Genomic DNA, 21,674 nt, shown 5'->3' on the forward strand with positions numbered 1-21,674 from the left:
TGAAATTCATTCTTACAAATAACTGAATCTGTTTTCTGGAAGACAAATCAGTTTTTGGAATTACCAAAGTCGATTTTATCGAAACATGTGAATTAGTTTTTTTAAATGAGTGAAAATAGATTTTTAATTAATTGAAATATGATTTTTCAAAGAGTTGAAATCAGGTTTGTAGAAGTATTGAGATCAATTCAATTTATTGGAATGCATGCACTTATAGTTTTTTAAAATGAATGAAGCTAGTTTATTGAAATGATTGGAATCTGTTTTTCGAAAGAACTGTCGAAGAGAGTGAAATGAGTCTTTTGGAATTATTGAAGCCTGTTTTGTGAAAGAATTGAAACAACTTTCGGAATGGGTGAAATTAGTTTTTTTTGAAACAAATGAAATCAGTTTATTGAAAAGATTTGAAATTCAATTTAAAAATTACTGAAATATGTAAAAAAGAAACATTTCCTGTCAAATTCCGGACGGGGACTCGGATCGAAACTGGCGTCGACCGTCTTCGATTCTGCTCGGCCTTTATATGCCTTCCCCGGCCTCCGATGATCTACCTACTATTTTCGCATACACGGAGAAGAGATCGTGGAAGGAATTCTTGAGGCAGCGCCATCTTTCTCCAATGACGACCACGGGCTTCCAGCTCCAGCACAGCTTCCACACCATCATCGATCCATCGCTGTTGCCGCCCAAGAAGAGGGCGACGACGACGAATTCCGCAGCGGCATCTCCATCTCCAACGACGACGACGGGCTTGCAGCTCCACCTAGCGGCCGGGTGCAGCCTCCCCACCACCATCCAGATACAGGAGTCGCTGTTGCCGCCGAAGAAGAGGTCGACGAGCTTCACCACCAGCGCCTCCTCCTCCTCCTCATCTCTTCTGCTGAAGGCTTCTCAAAGGAAGAGGCGGCTGGATTACTACGTCGTCGTCGACGCCGGCGCGGCAAGCTGCGCTCGCAAGGCGGCCGCTCTGCAGCAGTCCGGACCGGCGGCGGCGTGCGGCGCCATGGCCTCGAAGCGCGCCAGGAAGGCCAGCTCCAGATACAGCGCGGACGTGTGGACGCAGTGATCGAGCAGACTTCATTCAGCAGCTGCTTGATTACTTGATGGCTTCGAGCTGGCGAAAAGATTAGATTACAAGGCTGCGTCATCGTCAACGTAGCAGTTTCTGGAACTGAATATTGTCTGCTCTGTTTGCGCGGTTAATGTCGGTAGCCTAAACTCCAACCTCCACAGAACTGAATATTGTCTGGTATCTTGACTGTGTTTCTCGTCAGAGTCCTGAGACCCAACTTGTGTAATCAGAGCCGGCTTGTGTGATCAACTTGTGATTATAACTAGCAACCTGTGATTACTTGATGGCTTCGAGCTAGCGGACAGACTACAAGGCTGTCAGCCTCACCGTCACGTAGTAGTTTCTGGAACTGAATATTGTCTGCTCTGACTGTATTTCTCGTGAGAGTCCTGAGACCCAACTTGTGTAATCAATTTGTGACTATAATAACTAGCAATCCGCACCCCAATACGTGCGGCTTTCTACATGTATAAATTTGTCTGAAATGAAGTGAAAAATGTTCAGATTGCTGTACTGGAAATGAACTGAATGTGTTCAGATCCGAATTAAGGTTTCAGGTACAGGCAGTGAACTTCTAAACTACATATACTACCTTTGTATCATAATATAAGACGTTTTTCGACACTGTCGCTGTGAAATAGTGAAAATGCAAGGAAGCAACACCGACAAACCTGAGATACCAGCATAATGACTGGTTTTGCTTTTTAGCCAACTATATATTCTTTCAACTCTCAACTAAGTCCAAGTAGGTGCTTAATGATTGCTAGTGAAGTCATGACTTTCCTTTCAGGGTAAAATTTTTCACATCCATAATAATATTGAATAGAAAAGAAATAATCAAAACACAGTAAACGAAATTCTCATTAATATAGAAATAACTTTCACTCTATAGTATACAAGTCATGTCATTTAGTATAAGGGATGATATTATAGATTGCACACTTGTGGGGGAAAAGTTGCCATAAAAGATATAGCTACAGAAAGGAAAACATATGCAAAACTATGTAAAATACTAGAATTTCTCCCCCAGGCTTGGAACAAGCTAGGAGATTATCAGATACCGAGATCTGAAGCTTCAATAGCCATAGTGGCTGTGCTTAAATAAGGTGACACCATCAGTCCATCATATTACTGTGCTGGAAATTAACTGAAGAGAGCGACACTGCCAAGCAGGCAAAACTGTATATGTTCAGCCCCAAATTAAGCTTACAGGTGCAGGTAGTGAACTTCTAAACAGGAGCAGCATCTATCTAGTACAAATGTGCGTATTACATTACATCGAAGTGAAGGAGAGAAAAATGCAAGGAAGCAACACCGACAATTCGAGATACAGAACTATGCTATCAGCGTAATGACTGGTTTTACCTTTTACGTAGCTTTTTTATTCCTCAGTTATGGTCTGTGGCACCTGGACGCTCCGCTCCTGTCCAGGTTGTGGCAGCGTACATAAAGATTTCATGTTGCCAATTCCATTGGGCAAATTTGTACTACGAGGGACGATCAGGTGCTGCAACCGGCCCAAATGAACAACATCTGACGGAACTTCAAGAGAATATGCTCCTAACTCCAACGTCTCCAATTGCTCTAGTCCCCGAATTTTCCTTGGTTAACATTATTTTACCATTTGCTTTAATTTTCAGGTACCTCAGTTGGAACAAATGAGATATTCCAGTGAGATCAGGCATCTCCGACCCAAGGATTCCAAATTCAAGATTTAAAACTCGGAGATGCTTGAACTTCAAGAGAGGAGGTGCATATGCAGAGTTACCAAATCTCACCAGCGCTCTTACTTGTGAGAGCTGGGTGATTTCGAATGCCGTACCATCTATTATGTCATCCTGAAAAAGAGAGAGTCGGCGGACTTTGTCAGACAAACCTATCATGGCTTGGATGTCATCTGTTGCAGTGATAAAATTTTCTTCTTTGCACTTGTGTATAATAAAGTCGAGCATCATATCATGCAGTCTGCAAGATAGGACTTCACTATTATGATCTGTATCAACTGGTTGAATGATGCCTCTATTAACAAGCTCGTTAAAATAACACTCTGCAACATCCTCTGGCCATTGTCCATGTGCTTTACTTACAAAACCTTGGGCTACCCATTGCCTGACCAAATCACTTTTCTTGATTATATAGTCCTCCGGATACATACCCAAATAAAGCATGCATGTCTTCAAATAGTGTGGAAGATTTATGTAACTAAGGCTCAGTATTTGCCTCATTCCTTCCAATGTTGGATTCACCTCAAAATTGGGGCCCAGAGAATTCATTATGTGCACCCAATGCTCCTTCAATTTGTTTCGCTCACTAGCCAAAAGGCTAGATATAGTCACAATTGCAAGAGGTAAGCCACCACATCTTTTTAAAATCTGAGTTGAAACTTCTTCCAAATACAGAGGGCAAGCGTCCTCTGAACCAAATACTCTTCTGAAAAATAGCTTTCTTGAGTCTTCGTTGCTTAGTGCCTTCATCTTATAAATCTTAGTGCCTTCATCTCATGACCGCTAGCATATCCGCCACTATATTGAATAGCATGGGCGATACCGAGTCACCTTGTCGTAATCCCTTCTTTGTTTGGAAATAGTGACCAACGTCATCATTGACCTTAATGGCAACACTACCTCCAGAAACGAAGCTATGGACCATAGCGCACCACTCTGCAGAAAATCCTTTCATTCCGAGAGTCTGTTGAAAAAATGGCCATTTGACTTTGTCATACGCTTTTTCAAAGTCTATTTTGAGTACCACCCCATTCAACTTTTTCCGATGTAATTCATGGACTGTTTCATGAAGGATAACAACTCCATCTAGAATGTTTCTTCCTTGCATAAAAGCAGTCTGTGAGGGACGAATCACATCACTAGTAGAAAAGGGGGCTTTGGTCCAGGCCGGGTAACCCCATTAGTCCCGGTTCAGTCCAGAACCGAAACCAATGGGGGCATTGGTCCCGGTTCATGAGCCCAGGGGGCCGGCCGGGCCACGTGGGCCATTGGTCCCGGTTCATCTGGACCTTTTGGTCCCGGTTGGTGGGATGAACCGGAACCACTATAGGTGCCTCGCTCCTGGCCCACAACCATTGGTCCCGGTTCGTGCCACGAACCGGTACTAAAGGTCCCATTTTCAAACTCTACCCCCCCCCCATGGATCGCCTTTTCAGTTTAAAAAAAATAAAAGAAAATGATGGAAATGTCAAAAAAAAAGAAAATAAGTTTCCCATGTGATATGTGGTCTAGTTGTTAGCAAAATTTACAAATATGAATTTTCGACTTTTTTGCAAAATCTCTCTGAAATTTGTAAAAATGGACATAACTTTTGCATACTAACTCGGATGAAAAAGTTTTTTATATGAAAAATCATCTACTCGAAAAGTTAAATCTGAATTAAACCGGGGGAACCTTGTTAAACATTTTCAAAATCCTCAAAAACCTAATAGAAAAAAAGTTACGGGGCTTTTAAGATCTGGGGAGGCAAAAAAATTCAAAAAAAATCAAACTTACTAATGGCGCACCTGCCCATGGTGCGCCATTAGTATCTTCTCGCCTTCAAAATTCAAAATCAATCAAAAAAAAAGTTGGCGCACCTGCCCATGGTGCGCCATTAGTATCTTCCCGCCTTCAAAATTTCAAAATAAAACTATGAAATGTGTCACTTCATGCTCAAGCAAAATTCCTGAAGGTTAATAGGATTGACATCTTAGTATTGTCAGGAAAACAACAAATGCAGACTTGGAGCGAGGGATAATAGAACCCGGAAGTTAAGCGTGCTCAGGCTGGGGGAGTGGGAGGATGGGTGACCGTTCGGGAAGTTAGATGATTTGGAATGATGAGGGGTGATTAGAGGATAAATTGAGAAGTGATGAGGGGTGGTGATTACAGACTAGAGGTTAAAATAATTCAGAAATTTGAAAATCAAAATAAAATTCAAAAAAAAATCATAAAATTTCTAAAGGTGGAGCTCCACGTGGCCTCGCCCTTTAGTCCCGGTTCTGGATTGAACCGGGACTGAAGGCCCTTTTTCTACTAGTGCATGTTCAGCAACCGAATTTAGCCTAATAGTCGCAACCTTCGTGAATATTTTAAAACTAACATTAAGGAGGCAAATAGGTCTATATTGTTGTATCCTTTCAGCCTCATTAACCTTAAGTAATAAAATAATCTCACCGAAGTTTAAGCGAAACAATTCCAGATGGCCAGCATGTAGGTCGCTAAACAAAAGTAGGAGATCCGACTTGATGACTTCCCAGAAGTTCTGGTAGAACTCGGCAGGAAAACCATCTGGACCCGGGGCTTTGTTGTGCTCCATTAGGAAAACCGCCTTTCTAACTTCCTCCTCGGAGTATGGAGCTGTTAGAAGGTCGTTTTCCTCATCAAAGACCAATGTCATCCGTTCGGGACTCATCCATTGAGAAGTTACCTTTCTCTGGGGCTCCGAACAAATTTTTATAGTAATTAGTGATATAATATTTAAGTTGCTCATGTCCCTCAATCATGCCCTCATCCTGTTGTAGGGAATGAATAATTTTCTTCCGGTGTCTGCCATTGGCAACTTCATGAAAAAATCTAGTATTCGAATCACCTTTCAGGATAAATTGAGAGTTACTATGTTGGTACCATTTGAGTTCCTCCTCACGCAGCATGCTAGCTATCTGTGCATTCGAATGACTCTTGATCTCGATTTCATGCTCAGATAGAGGTCTAACCTCTGCCAAGGCTTCTAATTCATCAATGATAGACGAAAGAAGAAGCTTCTCCGTTTTGACGATACCGGCAGTGTGCCTAGCCCAACCACTAATGAACTTACGTAATGCACGAATTTTGTTGTTCCATTTGTGTATTGGGGTAAGCCCGGCAACCGATTTATCCCACACCTTCTTGACCATGTCATGGAATCCATCCCGATGCAACCAACCCAGTTTAAACTTGAACTTGCGTCTGTGCTGCGGTTGTGGCAATCGTTAGCCTTGCCATACTTTGCAAATTCAAAAATGAAATCAAAATATACGCCACTTATGTTTTCACTATACGTGCCATGTTACTTATTATCAAAATCCTCCAGAGGTAAGATATCATATGACAAGCACGAATCATTGTCGCTGCGGTCATCATCTTCGTTATAACGATCATTATCCGTCTGAGTCATCTTATCAGTATTATTCTCATGCCCCGTGAATGCGGTTTGTTCGTCCATGTCAACACACCTAACTCGCAAAACTGCACAACATTGATAATTTATCGTGTGTTAAATTTTGTACAGTGGATCATGTCCAAATGCAACACTAGTTCTCTACATCATGCGGTCGTCCATGGAGGCGGGGCTGCGGCAGAAGGCTTAGATGAACCCTAGACCCTAAATCACTACATGAACTAAATCACTTTCATCCATCATGCTAGGTTTAGATGCCAAGCCTTGGGCCGCGGTGTAGACGTCGCCGGCGTAGGACGACGGGCCTTCACGTAGGGGATCTCCGGCTTGATTCTAGCCGGCGATGACTTGCAAGGCGAGGAAGTCGCGGGATTTTTGGCCAGATCCGCGGCGGGGGACGACAGCGGTCAGTCGCGGCGGAGGCAGGGGCAGACGTGGGCTGCTCACGTCCGCGGCATCGGAAGAGGACGGTGAGATGCGGCGTCGGACGAGGTTGGGACGATGTTGCAACCAGCAGACGACGTTATTCCACACCTCCGGCAACCAGCGGCGATCGGCCAATTGGAAAAATGGAACGGGAGGAGCGTGATAGCCGACGGGCGCGAAAATCATGTAACTTCCCTTTTTCCTGTACACGCGCGGCGGCGGCAGATCGTTTTTTTTGCATGCACACGGGTATATGTACGTCGGCCTGTAGTGTACAATACGAGGTGGGTATACGTTTCCTCTTTATGACCATTCTACCCTTCTATGCTTTGCACTTCTCTTATTTCAAAGCTTCAAGCATCCCGGAGAATTTGGTTGAACCACCATCGTCGGATGGTTGAACTGTATCCACCTTCTGGTAATGACAATGTCAATTGTCTGCCTCGTGTTGTTGTACATCCTTGTGTCAGTTTATTTATTGGATTTTGGGGCAGTACATTTTGGTCAGCTAAGATGAAGATTTAAGTGCCGAGAGGTGTCACTTTTATTTTGTTATACATACATGTTTTGGTATAACTGCAGGGACAATGTGAGTTTAGATAATGCGTGTATGTTGTAGATATTTGCTTTTATTAATATTCCTTCACATGGACTCAGAAACTTCCGCGTATGTTTTGTCTGGGAGTTGAAGTCCATGCTTGAAGATGCAATTTCGTACTACTTTGCAAGAGCTATTTCACTATGCAACTCACATACACAGCGGCTGAAAAGTTTATTTTTTTTGCGCAACACAACGGCGGAAAAGTTCACATACACATACGCAGAAGCGGAAACGCGCTCTGCAAGCTTTGTCTGTTGGTAATGGTGCATCTTCTGCTCAAGGAGAGGCTCTGAAAAATCTGCTTGAGAAAATGAGATAGATTTCTTTACGGAGGGGAACTTTTGGTCTATGGGGACATATACACTCTATATGGGAATTTTTTTTAGTAATTCAACAAAAATTCAAAAATTCCTGAAAATATTTTTGAAATAAACTTGACCTTCTATTGTACTCGTGAGAAATAAAATCCACAAAAAAAAATATCCTTTTGACTTCTTTTCAAAAAAGACAAATTTTGGCTAAAATAGTGTGAATAGTGACCTATAATAGCAAATAAATTTTGTCTTTTTTGCTGTGAGGTCAACTTTTGTTTTTTCTTCGTCGAAATTTATATATCAGTGCAAAAGTAAGTCAAGTGTTTTGTCAAAATAGTTTTGACCTATTTTGACTTTTTATTAAAATATTAAAAAAATTCCTCATATAGTGTGCATATACAACCAGGAACCTAAGTGTATTTCCCATTTCTTTACTCGTATATTGGAGGAACTTATGGAGAAGGTAATGAAATAGGGTATGATGCATGTTAACAGCTTGGTCTTTCTCATCAATCTAGTGCTCTGTGATAAAGAACATGATACGTCTGAATTTTCTTTATACAGCTTGTAGTGATGAGAACCACAAGCTCCGTCGTTGATTGGACTGTGAAGGGAGTGTTAGTGGGAACTTGGCGATGCTGTGCCAAGAGCTGCAACTATATTGATCGACTTGCGGACACTGTTTTGCTATCCATGAGAGGTGCGATGGCTGCTAATAAAAGTCGTCAAATTGCCATCATGTGCTTGGAATGGTAATCTGTTGTTGTGATCTGTAGTGTTATAAGTAGCTGGTTGATATGTAGTGTTTCTCATCAATCAAGAGTTCTCTTCTGTTACTATTAGGAAAAGGTAATGGCTGACAATAGTAAAATTAACTTGAACCAAGAGCTAAGTTAGAGAAAAAAGATGTATACTCTTGTCAATGCCACACGACAGACGATCCTTCTAGTTAATCCCATTTCGTAACTGACATATATTGAGTGCCGTTGCTGGCCTGCTTCTGTCTACCTAACTCTTTATGTATCACGCCTTCAAATACTCCGAAACCCAAGTCCACAATACGGAAAGAGGATTCAGGGCATTATTTATTGGCGGAGATGAAATCCCCCAAATCCAAGTTACAAAGTTGAAATCTACCGCCATGCTGGTCGAGAGTCTTACCTGCATCTATGCACGTTCCGTCAAGGGGATCGTAGACTTGTCTCGATGTTGTTTTTACAGTACATAAGCAGTAAAACAACAACTTGCCACCATGCATCACCATCAATGGCATCGGAATATATTCGAATAGAAACGGCATTGGGATAGTGTATGCTTTGCCCCAGATGCTCTTGTCGGAGTCGCTCAGGAGCCATACGTTGGCGTATCCATGACAATTGCTCACCGCCTCTGACTGAAGCAGGCATAACGTGCCAGTGAGCTCGCCTATATGGTCGAACCACCCATGCTCTAATCCAACTTTTGGGGGGCTATTGATCACTTTGTTCCACGCCTCGCTCTCAAGGTCAAAGCAGATAACCGTGTCTGGGTATTGTCTTGTTGATTGTGTTGATGACGCCCGAGCATATAAAACGCCATCAATCACCACGGGACTATTATGGCTACTTTTGACGCGAATTGGGGGTGACTGTGTCATCCTCCACCCCGCGCCATCTTCTAAAGTGAGGATTTCGCAAGTCTCAGGTCCGATGCAAACCACCTTGTGCGCACCCGACAGGTTGGCGGGACCGAAGACGAGGATAGAAAACCCTGTCGTGGCTGGTCTGAGGCAGGCGAAGGCCTCCACCTTCCCCGTGGCAAGGTCCGTCAATTTGGCATCGCCGTCCCAGTCGTTGACCGTGAATACAAGGCCGTCGCTGCTCGGGAGAAGACGGGAAAACCGATCAGCTGTCTTGAGGTCCCTGTCCACCAGCTGCGGCGTTTCCGCCCATGTCCACCAGCTGCACACGCAGGTCGTCGCTGGTGATGAGTAGCGGCTGAGAGCGGGACTTGTGCAGGGCGAGGAACTCTGGGCCGCAGATGAGGGAATCCCACCCTCTGGACACGCACCGTAACCGGCAGACATTCTTCACGGGCAACCTCGAGAGGATGTCGAAGATGACATCGTTTGGTACGGAGACACCGGCGTCTCCTTCATCCGGTGCAGGGGCCATGGCGGAAGCAGAGCCAGAGGGGATTGAGGGAGGCGGCGGCGTGACCTGGTTGAGTTGTTTTGTTCTTTAACAAAACCAGGTTGAGTTAGCGTGGAGATATATTCTTGGATCTACTTGACCTCATGGGCCGTCAGAACTGTAGCGTCCTGAACTCTAGTCAGAGCCCATCCTACGCCAATCGTGCCAAACATATGGCAAACTTAGAAATGCCCCTTCATCTCAAAAAAAAAAAACTTAGAAATACCCCTTAAAATCATGGCAAATTAATGTGATTTTCTCGAGAAGAAGCAAGACGCATTAATCACAGCAGCCAGCGCTAGGGGTCTCCTCGATCAACAGGGAGCTGAATTGCACCATTAGTGAGGTGTCTCCTAGCAGAGCTGTTAGAAGGGATAAAGAGGGATTGGTGGAATCGTTGTTCATTGCTTAAGCCTTGAGAGCATATATATAAAGGAGTACATGATTTATTTGGAGTAAGAATACTTGCTAGTCTATCATCTATATATATACCTACTATTAAAGGGAGATGATATTCTTAGTTTCGTCGCGCTTTGTTTGGTCCCGCTTTAATTAATTTCACTTACGCTATTTGGTTTCTTTACTTGCCACCTGTTTTGGCCCAACGAAGGAAACCCACCTCACGTCGCACTGTGGCCCACGTCCGGAGAGCTGGCAAAAAAAAAGCCGATGGCAGGATTCGATCTCATAACCCGCCAACCGGCCATGCACAGTTTGTCCAACTGACCCAGCTAGAGATATGAGAGGATCTTTTTGTCACGTTGCAGTGCACGGGCCTTTTTGCTAGTATGTTTTTAATATAATCATTATACTCAACACCCCGTCGCAGTCGCAACGGTAGCGACGCAGATGGTGAGACTGGAGAAGAATCCGAGGGTAAGCCGACGGACATCCCCCCCTGTCGTAATGGTCGATGCATCGTGGAAATCGTGGCTTTAGTGAAAACCGACGAGGTTGCTCAAACAAGACGGTAGCCCTTTATGCCGTTTGTAGAGGTAGCCGAGAGTGTAGGGTGGCGTAGCCATGATCGAGGTAGCCATGCGAAGTACGCCATGGTTGATGTCGAGTCGGGGTTGCTGGTGTCGATGAAGTCGTCATGCAGCGGTGGGCGCAAGGAGGCGCCATGTTAGTCATAGGCGCAGTGGTGTCGAAGTAGTGGTGCGCCGGGAAGAAGACATTGTTGATGAGGCGTTGCGTCGGGTTTGCCAAACCGGGGGACACGCCGTAGACGAAGGCACGCGTCGATGGTGCCAGTACCGGGCATGCGTAGACGGACGAAGATGAAGCTGACAAAAGCAGCGCATCGGTGTTGCCAGCAACGGGCATGCGTAGACGAGGGACCTGCACGAGTTGTACGCCATGTGAAGGAGTCGGAGGGGTTAGCAGAGAAGGAGACTCGACAATGATGGTTGTGGCGCCAATCGACGTGGGGCCGATGTCACTAACCGTGGTCAGAGTAGACAAAGTGGTCGGGGAAGATGACGAAGCTGGTGCTGAACAAATACGAAGGGGGTGGACGGGTGGTGGTGGCAGTGGCCGTAGACGAGTGACAGCACGGTGGTGCTCGAAGTAAACGAAGAACCCGATAACATGACGAAGACCGGCGCGGACGTTGGCGTTCCCACCCCAAGGAAGGCGGCGGTCCAACACGTGTTTGAAAAGAAATACATCGCGCGGTTGAAACCTGATATGCTGAGCGGGCTACTTTGCACGTTGCGACGAGCGCCTCCAATACAATGTCCCTTGTCACATACCACTGTCAAAAAGTATTAAGTCTAGAAGCTAAAATGGTTTGCTTGCCTCTTCTGTAATCATAATTTTCTTGGGGTATTCCTCACGGATTGCTTGACTATTCTACAATTAAAGTAGAGAAAAGTATATTTTTCGTCCCTCAATTCTTGACGGAGTCTAGATTTGGTCCCTCAACTTCAAAACCGGACAACTTGCACCCTTAACTTCTAAAACCGGACAAGATTCATCCCTGGTAACGGTTTTGACCGGTTTTGGTGCTGTCCCACCCCGGTTTTGACCGTTCCGACTCAAATTTGGATACCTTTTCCAAGTCCACGTGATGTTTTCAAATTTGGTTATTTTTTCAAATACGTGAACCTTTTTAAAAAATTTGTACTTTTTTTAAATCTGCGTACTTTTTACAAGTTCATGTACTTTTTCAAATATGCGTATTTTTTTAAAGTTCATTTAGTTTTTAAAGTTTATTTAATTTTTTAAAATTGATGTACACTTTCAAATTTGAGTACATTTTATTGAAAGAGTTCATGAATTTGAAAATTTTATGCGAACTTGAAAAAAGTACGCGGATATGGACTTCTTTTACGCAAAAATATGTGGATTTCAGAAATTTGTTTCATCTTGAAACAAGTATGTGAATTTCAAACAAAGTTCATGGATTATAAATGGAACACGGATTTGAAAAAAAATGCGGACTTTGAAAAGCATGTGGATTTGAAATAAGTATGCGAATTTCAAAAAAAGTTCATGCCTTTGAAAAATACTTGGATTTGATAAAATTACACAAACTTGGGAAAAATACGGGGATTTGGAAAAGGTACGTAAATGTTAAAAAATCACGGATTTGAAAAAAGTATGTGAATTTTAGAATAGTTTGCTGATTTGAAAAAAGTATGTTTATTTTTGAAAAAAATGTGTGACCTTGAAAAAACTATGCGGAGTTGTAAAGTGTATGTGGATTTCAAAAAGTTCACGGATATAAAAAAATTACAGGAATATGAGTGAGCACGGGTCAAAACCGGGGTGAGTCAACACCAAAACCGGTCAAAACCGAGTCCGGGGACGAACCTTGTCCGGTTTCGGTAGTTAGAGGTGCAAGTTGTCCGGTTTTGAAGTTGAGGGACCAAATCTAGACTTCACCAAGAGTTGAGGGACAAAAGGTATACTTTTCTCATTAAAGTATACTTCAGGACTTCACTCTTAAATATGCCTATATACATTTGTATGTAGTCCATATTAAAATATGTAAAAGAGCTTATATTTAGAAACAAAGGGAGTATTTACATAGCGTACATCATAACTGAACATGGAGCAGTACATGTATGTTAGCAACAATACAATCTGTCGGCAGATTTATAAGATTTTTCTTGTAGCACTACATGTGTATGGAACAGTAATAAGAACATGAAAGTGTGATCTTACTCAGGAGGCATGTGGTGTTATTTGATGAACGGATCGACCTAACTAAGAGCAATCTTTGCAACCAAAGCAACAACTCAGCCGGCCCGAGTGGAAGAAGGTATAGCGTGGTCGCTGTCCGCTCACAGCAATCAGAGGACTTGCATCGCCGGCGTCCATGGTTGTGTTGAATTTTAGGGGAAGAAAGAATGAGTGGTGTCGAAAGCAAAACGCTAGAGGGTAAGGATGGGCTGGGTCATCTACGTGTGTGGGGGTGGGACCAGGACGCATGGCTTGCTGGAGACGCAACTGATCTTTCCAGAAAATCATCTGGTTGGATTTAAGTGATTTCCCATTTATTATCTTTTTTGAGCAAATTCCCGTTTATTACCTTTTTTATCAAGTTTGGCCTCTTTTGTCCAGGAGTAGAGTTGAGCCCACTCTGGCCCAGCCGGTGTGCGGCCTACAGCCGTACCGTACTAAAACAAGGGCTGATTCGTCGCATCGGGGACGGTCAATCCAGGAAGATTTGGGACCACGGCTGGATCCCGAGACCATCAAATATGAGACCTATAGTGTGTAGAATAGCAAACTCGCCCCAATTGGTTGTTGAGCTGATCCTATCGGGTGCAGAATGGGATAGAGGCACGATTGCTCAGGTTTCCATACCAACAGATGCGGAGGCCATTGCGAATCAATCTATGGTTGAGTTGGTTAGGTGGACAGTGATATCCCCATCTCACCAGGGTTCAAATCCTGATGCTTGCATTATTGCTGGATTTATTTCAGGATTTCCGGCGATGCATTTCAGTGGGAGGAGACGTTCCCGTCGACGACGAGGCGCCTACGGTGACTTCGTAAATCTCAAGATGATATGCTGGCTCAGTCTCTCGGAGGTGCTCATAGGGGTAGGGTGTGCGTGTGTGCGTTCATATGGATGAGTGTATGCGCGTGTATATGAGCGCTTGTGTCTGTACTGATGCTCAAAAAAAAAGACGCGGAGGCCATTATGTCAATACCTCTCTGCACAAGGCAGATCGAGGACTTTTGGTCCTGGGTTCATGAAAAGAATGGTGTCTTTACTGTCAGGTCTGCTATTGATCGCGTACTCGTTGAAACAAAAATGCGGAGAGCGGTGTGCCGTCCCGGTGGGCCTCCTGGGTTTGGGGCCAGCTGGACGGAAGGGCCTTCCTCGGGCGCGGCCGCTCCCCCTTCCAAGGTGAGCATTGGAGTGCCCTCCTAGGTCTGCTGCCCGTCTACCGATCCCTCACAAGAGTCGCTGTGGGGGACGGGAGAGCGACCTCGTTCTGGCACGACGACTGGCTCGCCTGTGGGGTGATCCGCGTTGCCTTCCCTGCCCTCTACACTCACGCGGCCCCGGCTCACCCCCCGGGCCGTGGGGGAGTGCGCTGCCGTCCAACTTCTGATGGATGATTCCCCTCCCCCCCTCCCCCCCCCCCCCCCCCCCCCGAGGATGGACCGGACTCTCGGGTCGCCGCGCTGTGCGCTGCCCCCGGAGGAGGTCTCTCATCCCGTGGTGTTTACGCCCTCTCACGCTTCGGTGGAGTGGAGTCTCCGTCGGTGTCCTTCCTTTGGTCGTCTCGGGCGCCGTCGCGGGTCAAATTCTTTGGTTGGTTGCTTTCCATGTCTCGCATCCATACGCGGGATGTGCTCTGCCGGAAGACCATCCTCACGGCGGCGGAGGCCGGATGCCCCTGCTGTGATGCTGTTTTGGAGACCGCCAACCATCTCATTTTTGGCTGCCCATTCGCGGTGCAGTTTTGGCGTAGCGTGGGCGTGTCGCCAGATGGGGTTGTGGTTGGGTCTCTTCACCGCCTGGACGTTTCTCCGGCGGTTAGTGATGCCTCGCCGGCCGCCTTCGTCCTCCTCTGCTGCTGGAGGCTCTGGAAGTGGCGGAATGTTGTCGTCTTCAGGGAGGATCCGCAGTCCCTTGTTGCTACGTTGAAGGCCTGCAGGGATGATGCGGTGCTTTGGCGTGCTCGGCTGAAAGTTGCTGATCGCTCCCACATAGATGTTTGGCTGTCGGTGCTTGGATCTCGGGAGTGAGTCTGTCTGATGGAGTTCTCCCCGTCTCTATGTAATCTGACCTCGGGGGCTGTGCCTCTTTACGTAATATATTCAGGTGGCGGAGGGGGTCCCCTCCCCCCCCCCCCCCCCCCCCCCCGTTGAAAATTAAAAAAAATGCGGAGAGAAGCATGGCTTGAAGGACGGTCAGCTAATTCAAACAATGAAAGAGAGTCCAAGCTTTGGGATAAACTTTGGAAGGTTGAGGCGCCGTCAAATGTTAAAGGCTTCCTATGGAGACTTTCTCATCAGTCAATTCCTACAACGGATGTACGTCACCACCGTAACATGTCCATCAACACTAGTTGTGGTTTGTGCAGTTATGAGGATTCGTGGCAACATTGTTTGCTCCACTGTACTGTTCCCAGATGCGTATGGGCGTTACAGGATGCAGACCTTGTCGACGTTTTAAACAATACAAGAGAACCTGATGCTAAAAGATGGCTGTTTGCTATGATGCCTACGCTTTCCTCGATGGAATTTATTCAGGTGGCAGTAACTCTCTGGGCACTCTGGTACTCAAGGAGACAAGCTTTACACGAAAATATCTTCCAAAGTCCACTTTCCACACGTAATTTCTTTCTGAGGTACATCCGGGAACTGGAAGAGTGCAAGCCTAAGAGGGTTCCAACAATAACTGTGGCAAATCAGCAACAGGTTTCTCCATGATGGATTGCACCACCACTTGGATCTATAAAGATAAGGCTGGATGGTGCTGTTGCTAGAAACCACAATGAAGGTTCTTTCAGTGTGGTATGCAGGGACTCATCGGGACTTTCTTTGGGCTCCTCAGTAATCACAATACAGGGTATTACTGACCCACCGACACTGCAAGCTCTAGCATGTCGTGAAGCACTTGCTTTAGCTTCGGATCTCGCATATATACATACCCAAACCGCGGCGTGAGAATCAAACGGACGTCTGAAGGAACAACTCCGTTATATACATACGCTATTCAATGTGCCTTACAGACACTCTACAAAGCCTTCAATACAGCGTACTTCCTCCGTCCATGAATAAATGTACATCTAGCTTTTGTCTTAAGTTAATGTTTTAAAAACTTTGACCACCTTTCTAGAAAAAAGTAAAAGCATTTATGGAACCAAATTAGTACTACTAGTTCGTTTTGAAATGTACTTTGAGAATATATCAATTTGATGTTATATATGTTAGTATTATTTTCTATAAAGTTGGTCAAAATTTTAAAACTTTGACTTAGAACAAAAGCTAGATGTACACTTATTCGTGGACGGAGAGAGTACTTCCCAAAGCCTTTGGTACCAGGAGCGCAGGCGCTCGTCCACGCCTATCAATTTTCGGGCTGTTTGATGACTTTAGAATGAGTTTGGCTCTGCTCTATTACTGATGCTGCTGCGGATGGATGCCCATAGTTTTATCTCGCATCTAGCAAGCTAGGTTTTGGGTGATGACAAATTAAATGACTAGCTGGTTTGTAGAAAGACACTACACCTGCCCCACGTGGTCGATCGTATTAGTAGTAGCAAGCTACTACACCTGCCCGAGAGAATCCATCGTGCAGCTGCACGCCTCGGGCCACCTCGAGGGCGCCATGGAGTTCGTGGGGCCAACCCTCAGGAACGTCATGAAGCACGACCGCTTCGGGAGGAGACACACCGAGCTGGAGGTCCGCTTGATGATGAGGCAGCTCCTCGCCGGCGTGACGAGGCAGCCCCACGTGCCCGATCGAGATAGTGAGCATGACACACTCGCCATCTCGGCGACGAACCTGGGACAGTACAAAGGCAACATTTCGGCAGCCCATTGAACAGCGACGAGCGTTAGATAATGTCCAGCGTCACGACCTGCGACTAGCCCATGAACCAAGAGAAACCCACGGAGCATCGGGTAACGTATTCCTGCGCGTGTGCCTGTACACGAACCAGCAAGTCGCACGCTAATCCAGTGACCCCACATGAAGCAAGAAGAGGTTGCTAACATTGTCCTCGTCTTCTTCGTGCTTGTAGCTACAGTAGAGGACGTGTACCCCGGCCTCTATGGGCAAGTCGAACGGCTCGAAGTATTTGAAGGTCGTGATGGGCCACTATTGCTCAGCGGTGAAGTGGTCCAGCAACGCTTCGGTTGTGCCTGCGAAGCCACAACACTGGTCCGGGCAGAACAGAAGAACAGGCGTGCCGGCATGACTTCTCATGGTAGGCAATAGATCGATAGTCATGGCACAACCAGGTGTGGCGCAGGAGCACGTCACCATGATGGAGTCAATGACACAATCCATGCGGCGACAATTTGTGCAGACCGAGTTGTTTCTGTTCGGCACTCGGCAAAGTGCTTTCATTACCGAGCTCCTGATAAAAGGCACTCCGCATAGTAGAAACTTCATTCCAGCGCTGCTTTGGAATGGAACATGTTGTCCGGTCGGTCACAGTATCTTGCTCCAATGACAAGTATGGATGTGTGGAGAAGGTCACCTACTACAGGAAAGAAGAACACAAGAAGGCATGCCCGTGTGCTCCATGCTTCTGCCCAGAGTCTGGATGTGGCTTCGCTGGACCAACAGAAGAGCTCCTGGACCATTTGATGACCCAACACATGTGTCCGTCAACAACCCTCCTTGACTCTCGCACTATGTCTCTCTGCTTACAGCCAGGATTACATGTTCTGCAATGCAGCAGGAACAACTACTTTGTCTTGCTCCGCATGACATCAGAGCCTTTTGGACATGCCATCTCAGTCATGTGCGTCGAACCAAACTGGACGGAATCCAAGTTCAGATATAAAATGAGTCACGACTGCAAAACGACCGGCTATCGTGCAAGTACAAGCTCGGGCATAAGGAGCTCTTCACTCTCTGATGGGCTTCCGACAGTGTATGACTAAGGTTTCTGATGATGCAAACGGTATCATGCTTAAAGTCACCATTCATTGTCAAGGTCCGAGTCGTCTGACTGTATCCGATCTTCGATATTTATTCCCAATTTAGAAAAGGCTTGGCAGTCCCATCGAAGGATACTGCACAATAGTAGATACCATAAAATAGTAGTACTTGTGTAGTTGTGTTAGTACATTTCTGTGCATTACATGCTTATCGAGTCTGAAACACCAACTTTTGCAGTTACTCTGTTTTGGACTATTGTACTGTTGTTGTTTCACAATAACATTAAGCCTCTTCTTGTTTTGCAAAACTGAGTAAGTCTCTTCTCTTTCATTTTTCTGTCATTAAATGAGATTGCTTGGTCACAGATAGCGGCAATATCTCGAGGGTTACAGATAATTTTCTGAATCGTGTGGTGGCTGGTAATTTTCCGATTCGAAAAATGGAGCAGTACCAGTTTTTTGTGAACACCTGCTCACACAACACAATACAATTAAGCTGCACGTTTGGTACTTGTAAGTCACTTGAAATTTCTTTCAGCGGTTGTCGATTTTCATAGAAACAGAAGGGGAGTACTAACCCTAAAAAATCCTTTTCTTTGGCACCTGCACTTTAACTTGAAGTATGGTTTCCTTGGAATCGGAATAGATGAGAGCGGAAACCTCCCCTGCCTCCTGGGTACTGTCGGTCTTAACTGATATGTTGTGGAAGACATAGCGAAAAGCCTCACGGTGCATCTACCACTAGCACGTCGCTTGTAGCTTGTAGCTTGCCGATCACCAATTCCGCATAGCCAGTTCCTGGAGTGAGGGGACGTCCATCCACAAGAAGATGGAGAAGACGACCGGTAGCAAGGTGACCGTCAAAGTAGAGAAGCTGAAGCAGCAGGGGGGGTCACGGCAGCGGCACGCAGGCCAGATGATTGTCGGCCACCATGCTCGGCGTGACGGGAGGATCGACTGCCGTGCTCCTATTCCAGCAGGCTGTTAGGCAATAAGCCGCGGCGAGGCGTCGAACGAGTCGGGCGCGTGTATGGGCGCGCGTCGGGCGAGGTGGACGCGTCAGGACCGCGGCGAGTAGTGCGTGCGTGCGTGTAGGTCCAGCACGGGCGTGTCCGTGCGGACGTGCGCAGTGTGTGCGCGTGTGACCGTAGGCCGTTGGCGAGCTGCGCGGGGGTGATCGCGTGCGATCAGCTGGTGGTCCGTCGTGACCCGTGCGCGTCGGAGCGCGTCGTGGGCACGAGCGAGGCGAGCGGATCGCGGGCGCGACGGGGAGGGAGCGTGGGTGCGTGCCCAGTCGCTGGCTCCGGGTATAAAGCCGCGGCGGCTGATCGTTGTAATGGTGCGGGGTTTTGCGAGTACGAGCTCGTGGAGTTGGCGTTCGTGCGCCGGGAAAAACCACCGTGCCATCGTGTTCATCTTCCTCTTTCTCCTTCTTCTTCGTTGAGCTCGAGCGACGGCGACAGAGAGAGGGAGGAGGAGCGCCGCGAGGGACTGGCAGTTCCAACAGTTGGCATCAGAGCCACGTTCAGCTCAAGGCGCGCCGGCGATGTCGATCGTCCCATACGCCGGCGGAGCGGGCGGATCGCTACCGCAGTCGGTGCCACTGCTCACCGGCGACAACTACACGGCGTGGTCGATCAAGGTCGAGGCAAACCTCGATGCGGCCGGGCTGTGGGAGGCGGTGGTCGTGCCGGAGGACGCGGCGGCGGCCGTGATCGCGAAAAAGGACAAGCCAGCGCGGGCGTATCTGCTTGGCGCGCTCGCAGAGGACCTGCTGCTGCAAGTGGTGGCGAAGAAGACTGCCGCGGAGGTGTGGGCTGCTCTGAAGGCGCGGTTCGTTGGCGCGGACTGCGTGCGGGCGGCGCGGCTGGGCACTTTGCGCGGGGAGTTCGAGCTCCTGCGCATGGTGAGCGGCGACACACTGGATGAGTTCGCCGGCAAGCTCGGTGGCATGGCGGCTCGCTACGCGGCGCTCGGCTCGACGCTGGAGGACGCCGCGTTGGTGAAGAAGCTGCTCGACTCCGTGCCGGAGCGCTTGTACGCAGCGGTAGCCAGGATCGAGCAGTTCTTTGACGTATCGACGATGCCGTTCGAGGAAGCACTCGGGCGGCTGAAGGCATTCGACGAACGGCTTCGACGGTGTGGACAGGCAGGCGGCGAGCGGGCGGACGGTGAGCAGCTCGTGCTCACCGTGGCACAGTGGCGGGCGCGCGAGCGGCGCCGGGGCGGTGCACGCGGAAGGGACGACGACGATGGCGCGGCCAGCACAGCATCAGGCGGAGGGGACAACCGTCGCGGGAAGTGCTACAAGTGCGGCGTCAGAGGACATTTCAAGAGGGAGTGCCCCCTGCTGCGGAAGGAGCCGGCCGCGGGGAGTGTGCTGATGGCGGACGCCGACGTCGAGGACGCCGGGCTGCTTTGAGCCGCGGCTTAGGGCGCGAATGTTAGGCAATAAGCCGCGGCGAGGCGTCGAACGAGTCGGGCGCGTGTATGGGCACGCGCCGGGCGATGTGGACGCGTCGGGACCGCGGCGAGTAGTGCGTGCGTGCGTGTAGGTCCAGCACGGGCGTGTCCGTGCGGACGTGCGCAGTGTGTGCGCGTGTGACCGTAGGCCGTTGGCGAGCTGCGCGAGGGTGATCGCGTGCGATCAGCTGGTGGCCCGTCGTGACCCATGCGCGTCGGAGCGCGTCGTGGGAACGAGCGAGGCGAGCGGATCGCGGGCGCGAGGGGGAGGGAGCGTGGGTGCGTTCCCAGTCGCTGGCTCCGGGTATAAAGCCGTGGCAGCTGATCGTTGTAATGGTGCGGGGTTTTGCGAGTACGAGCTCGTGGAGTTGGCGTTCATGCGCCGGGAAAAACCACCGTGCCATCGTGTTCATCTTCCTCTTTCTCCTTCTTCTTCGGTGAGCTCGAGCGACGGCGACAGAGAGAGGGAGGAGGAGCGCCGCGAGGGACTGGCGGTTCCAACACAGGCTACGTGGTTGCCGGCGGACCGCTTCGCGATTGTTCTGCCTGACCTGTGGCGCCCTCGCGACCATCACTGTCAGCATCGGCAACCATCGCAGCGAGGCGAAAGCCGCTGAGGATAAGAGGAAGAAGGTAAAGGCAAAGGTACACTGGTAGAAAAAGGGCCTATAGTCCCGGTTCGTAAGGGCCTTTAGTCCCGGTTCCGGAACCGGGACTAAAGTGTCGGTACTAATACCTCCCCCCTTTAGTCCCGGTTCAATCCAGAACCGAGACTAAAGGCCCTCCATGTGGGCAGTGCGCAGAGCCCAGTCAGGAGACCCTTTGGTCCCGGTTGGTGGCACCAACCGGGACCAGTAGGCATCCACGCGTCAGCACTTCTGTGGCTGGGGTTTTTGTTTTTTTTTTGAAGGGGGGGGGGGGTTGGGGGTTTTGGGGGGTTAATTTAGGTGTTTCATATATTGTGTTAGCTAGTTATAATTAACAGAGAGAAGTGTCCTCTGTTATGTCCGTGCTTGGTTGACGCTACGTACTATACATACGTATATAGAGAGGACTAGACACGCTAGCTAGTAAGCAAACGAAGGAAACAGAAGATCGTCATGAACATATATGCATATATACAGAGAGAAGTGATATCGACCACCTCTCCTTCTCCGAGAGATTGGTCGAACAACAAGTTCTCGTATATCTATCTGACACTACCGGCTACATATATACAATAATTATCTCTTACAAATATAATCATACGGACTCAGGATCCACATAGAATTCTCCGTCTTTAGGGATCACGTGGTCAAGAAAGAATGCCGCCAATTCCTCTTGAATTGCTCGCATGCGAGCTGGTGCTAGGAGTTCATCCCGCTTCCGAAACATCTAATTTGAAGAAGGGGGTCAAT

Source organism: Triticum urartu, chromosome 3 (assembly GCF_003073215.2).
Source record: "Triticum urartu cultivar G1812 chromosome 3, Tu2.1, whole genome shotgun sequence".
Classification (NCBI taxonomy): Eukaryota; Viridiplantae; Streptophyta; class Magnoliopsida; order Poales; family Poaceae; genus Triticum; species Triticum urartu.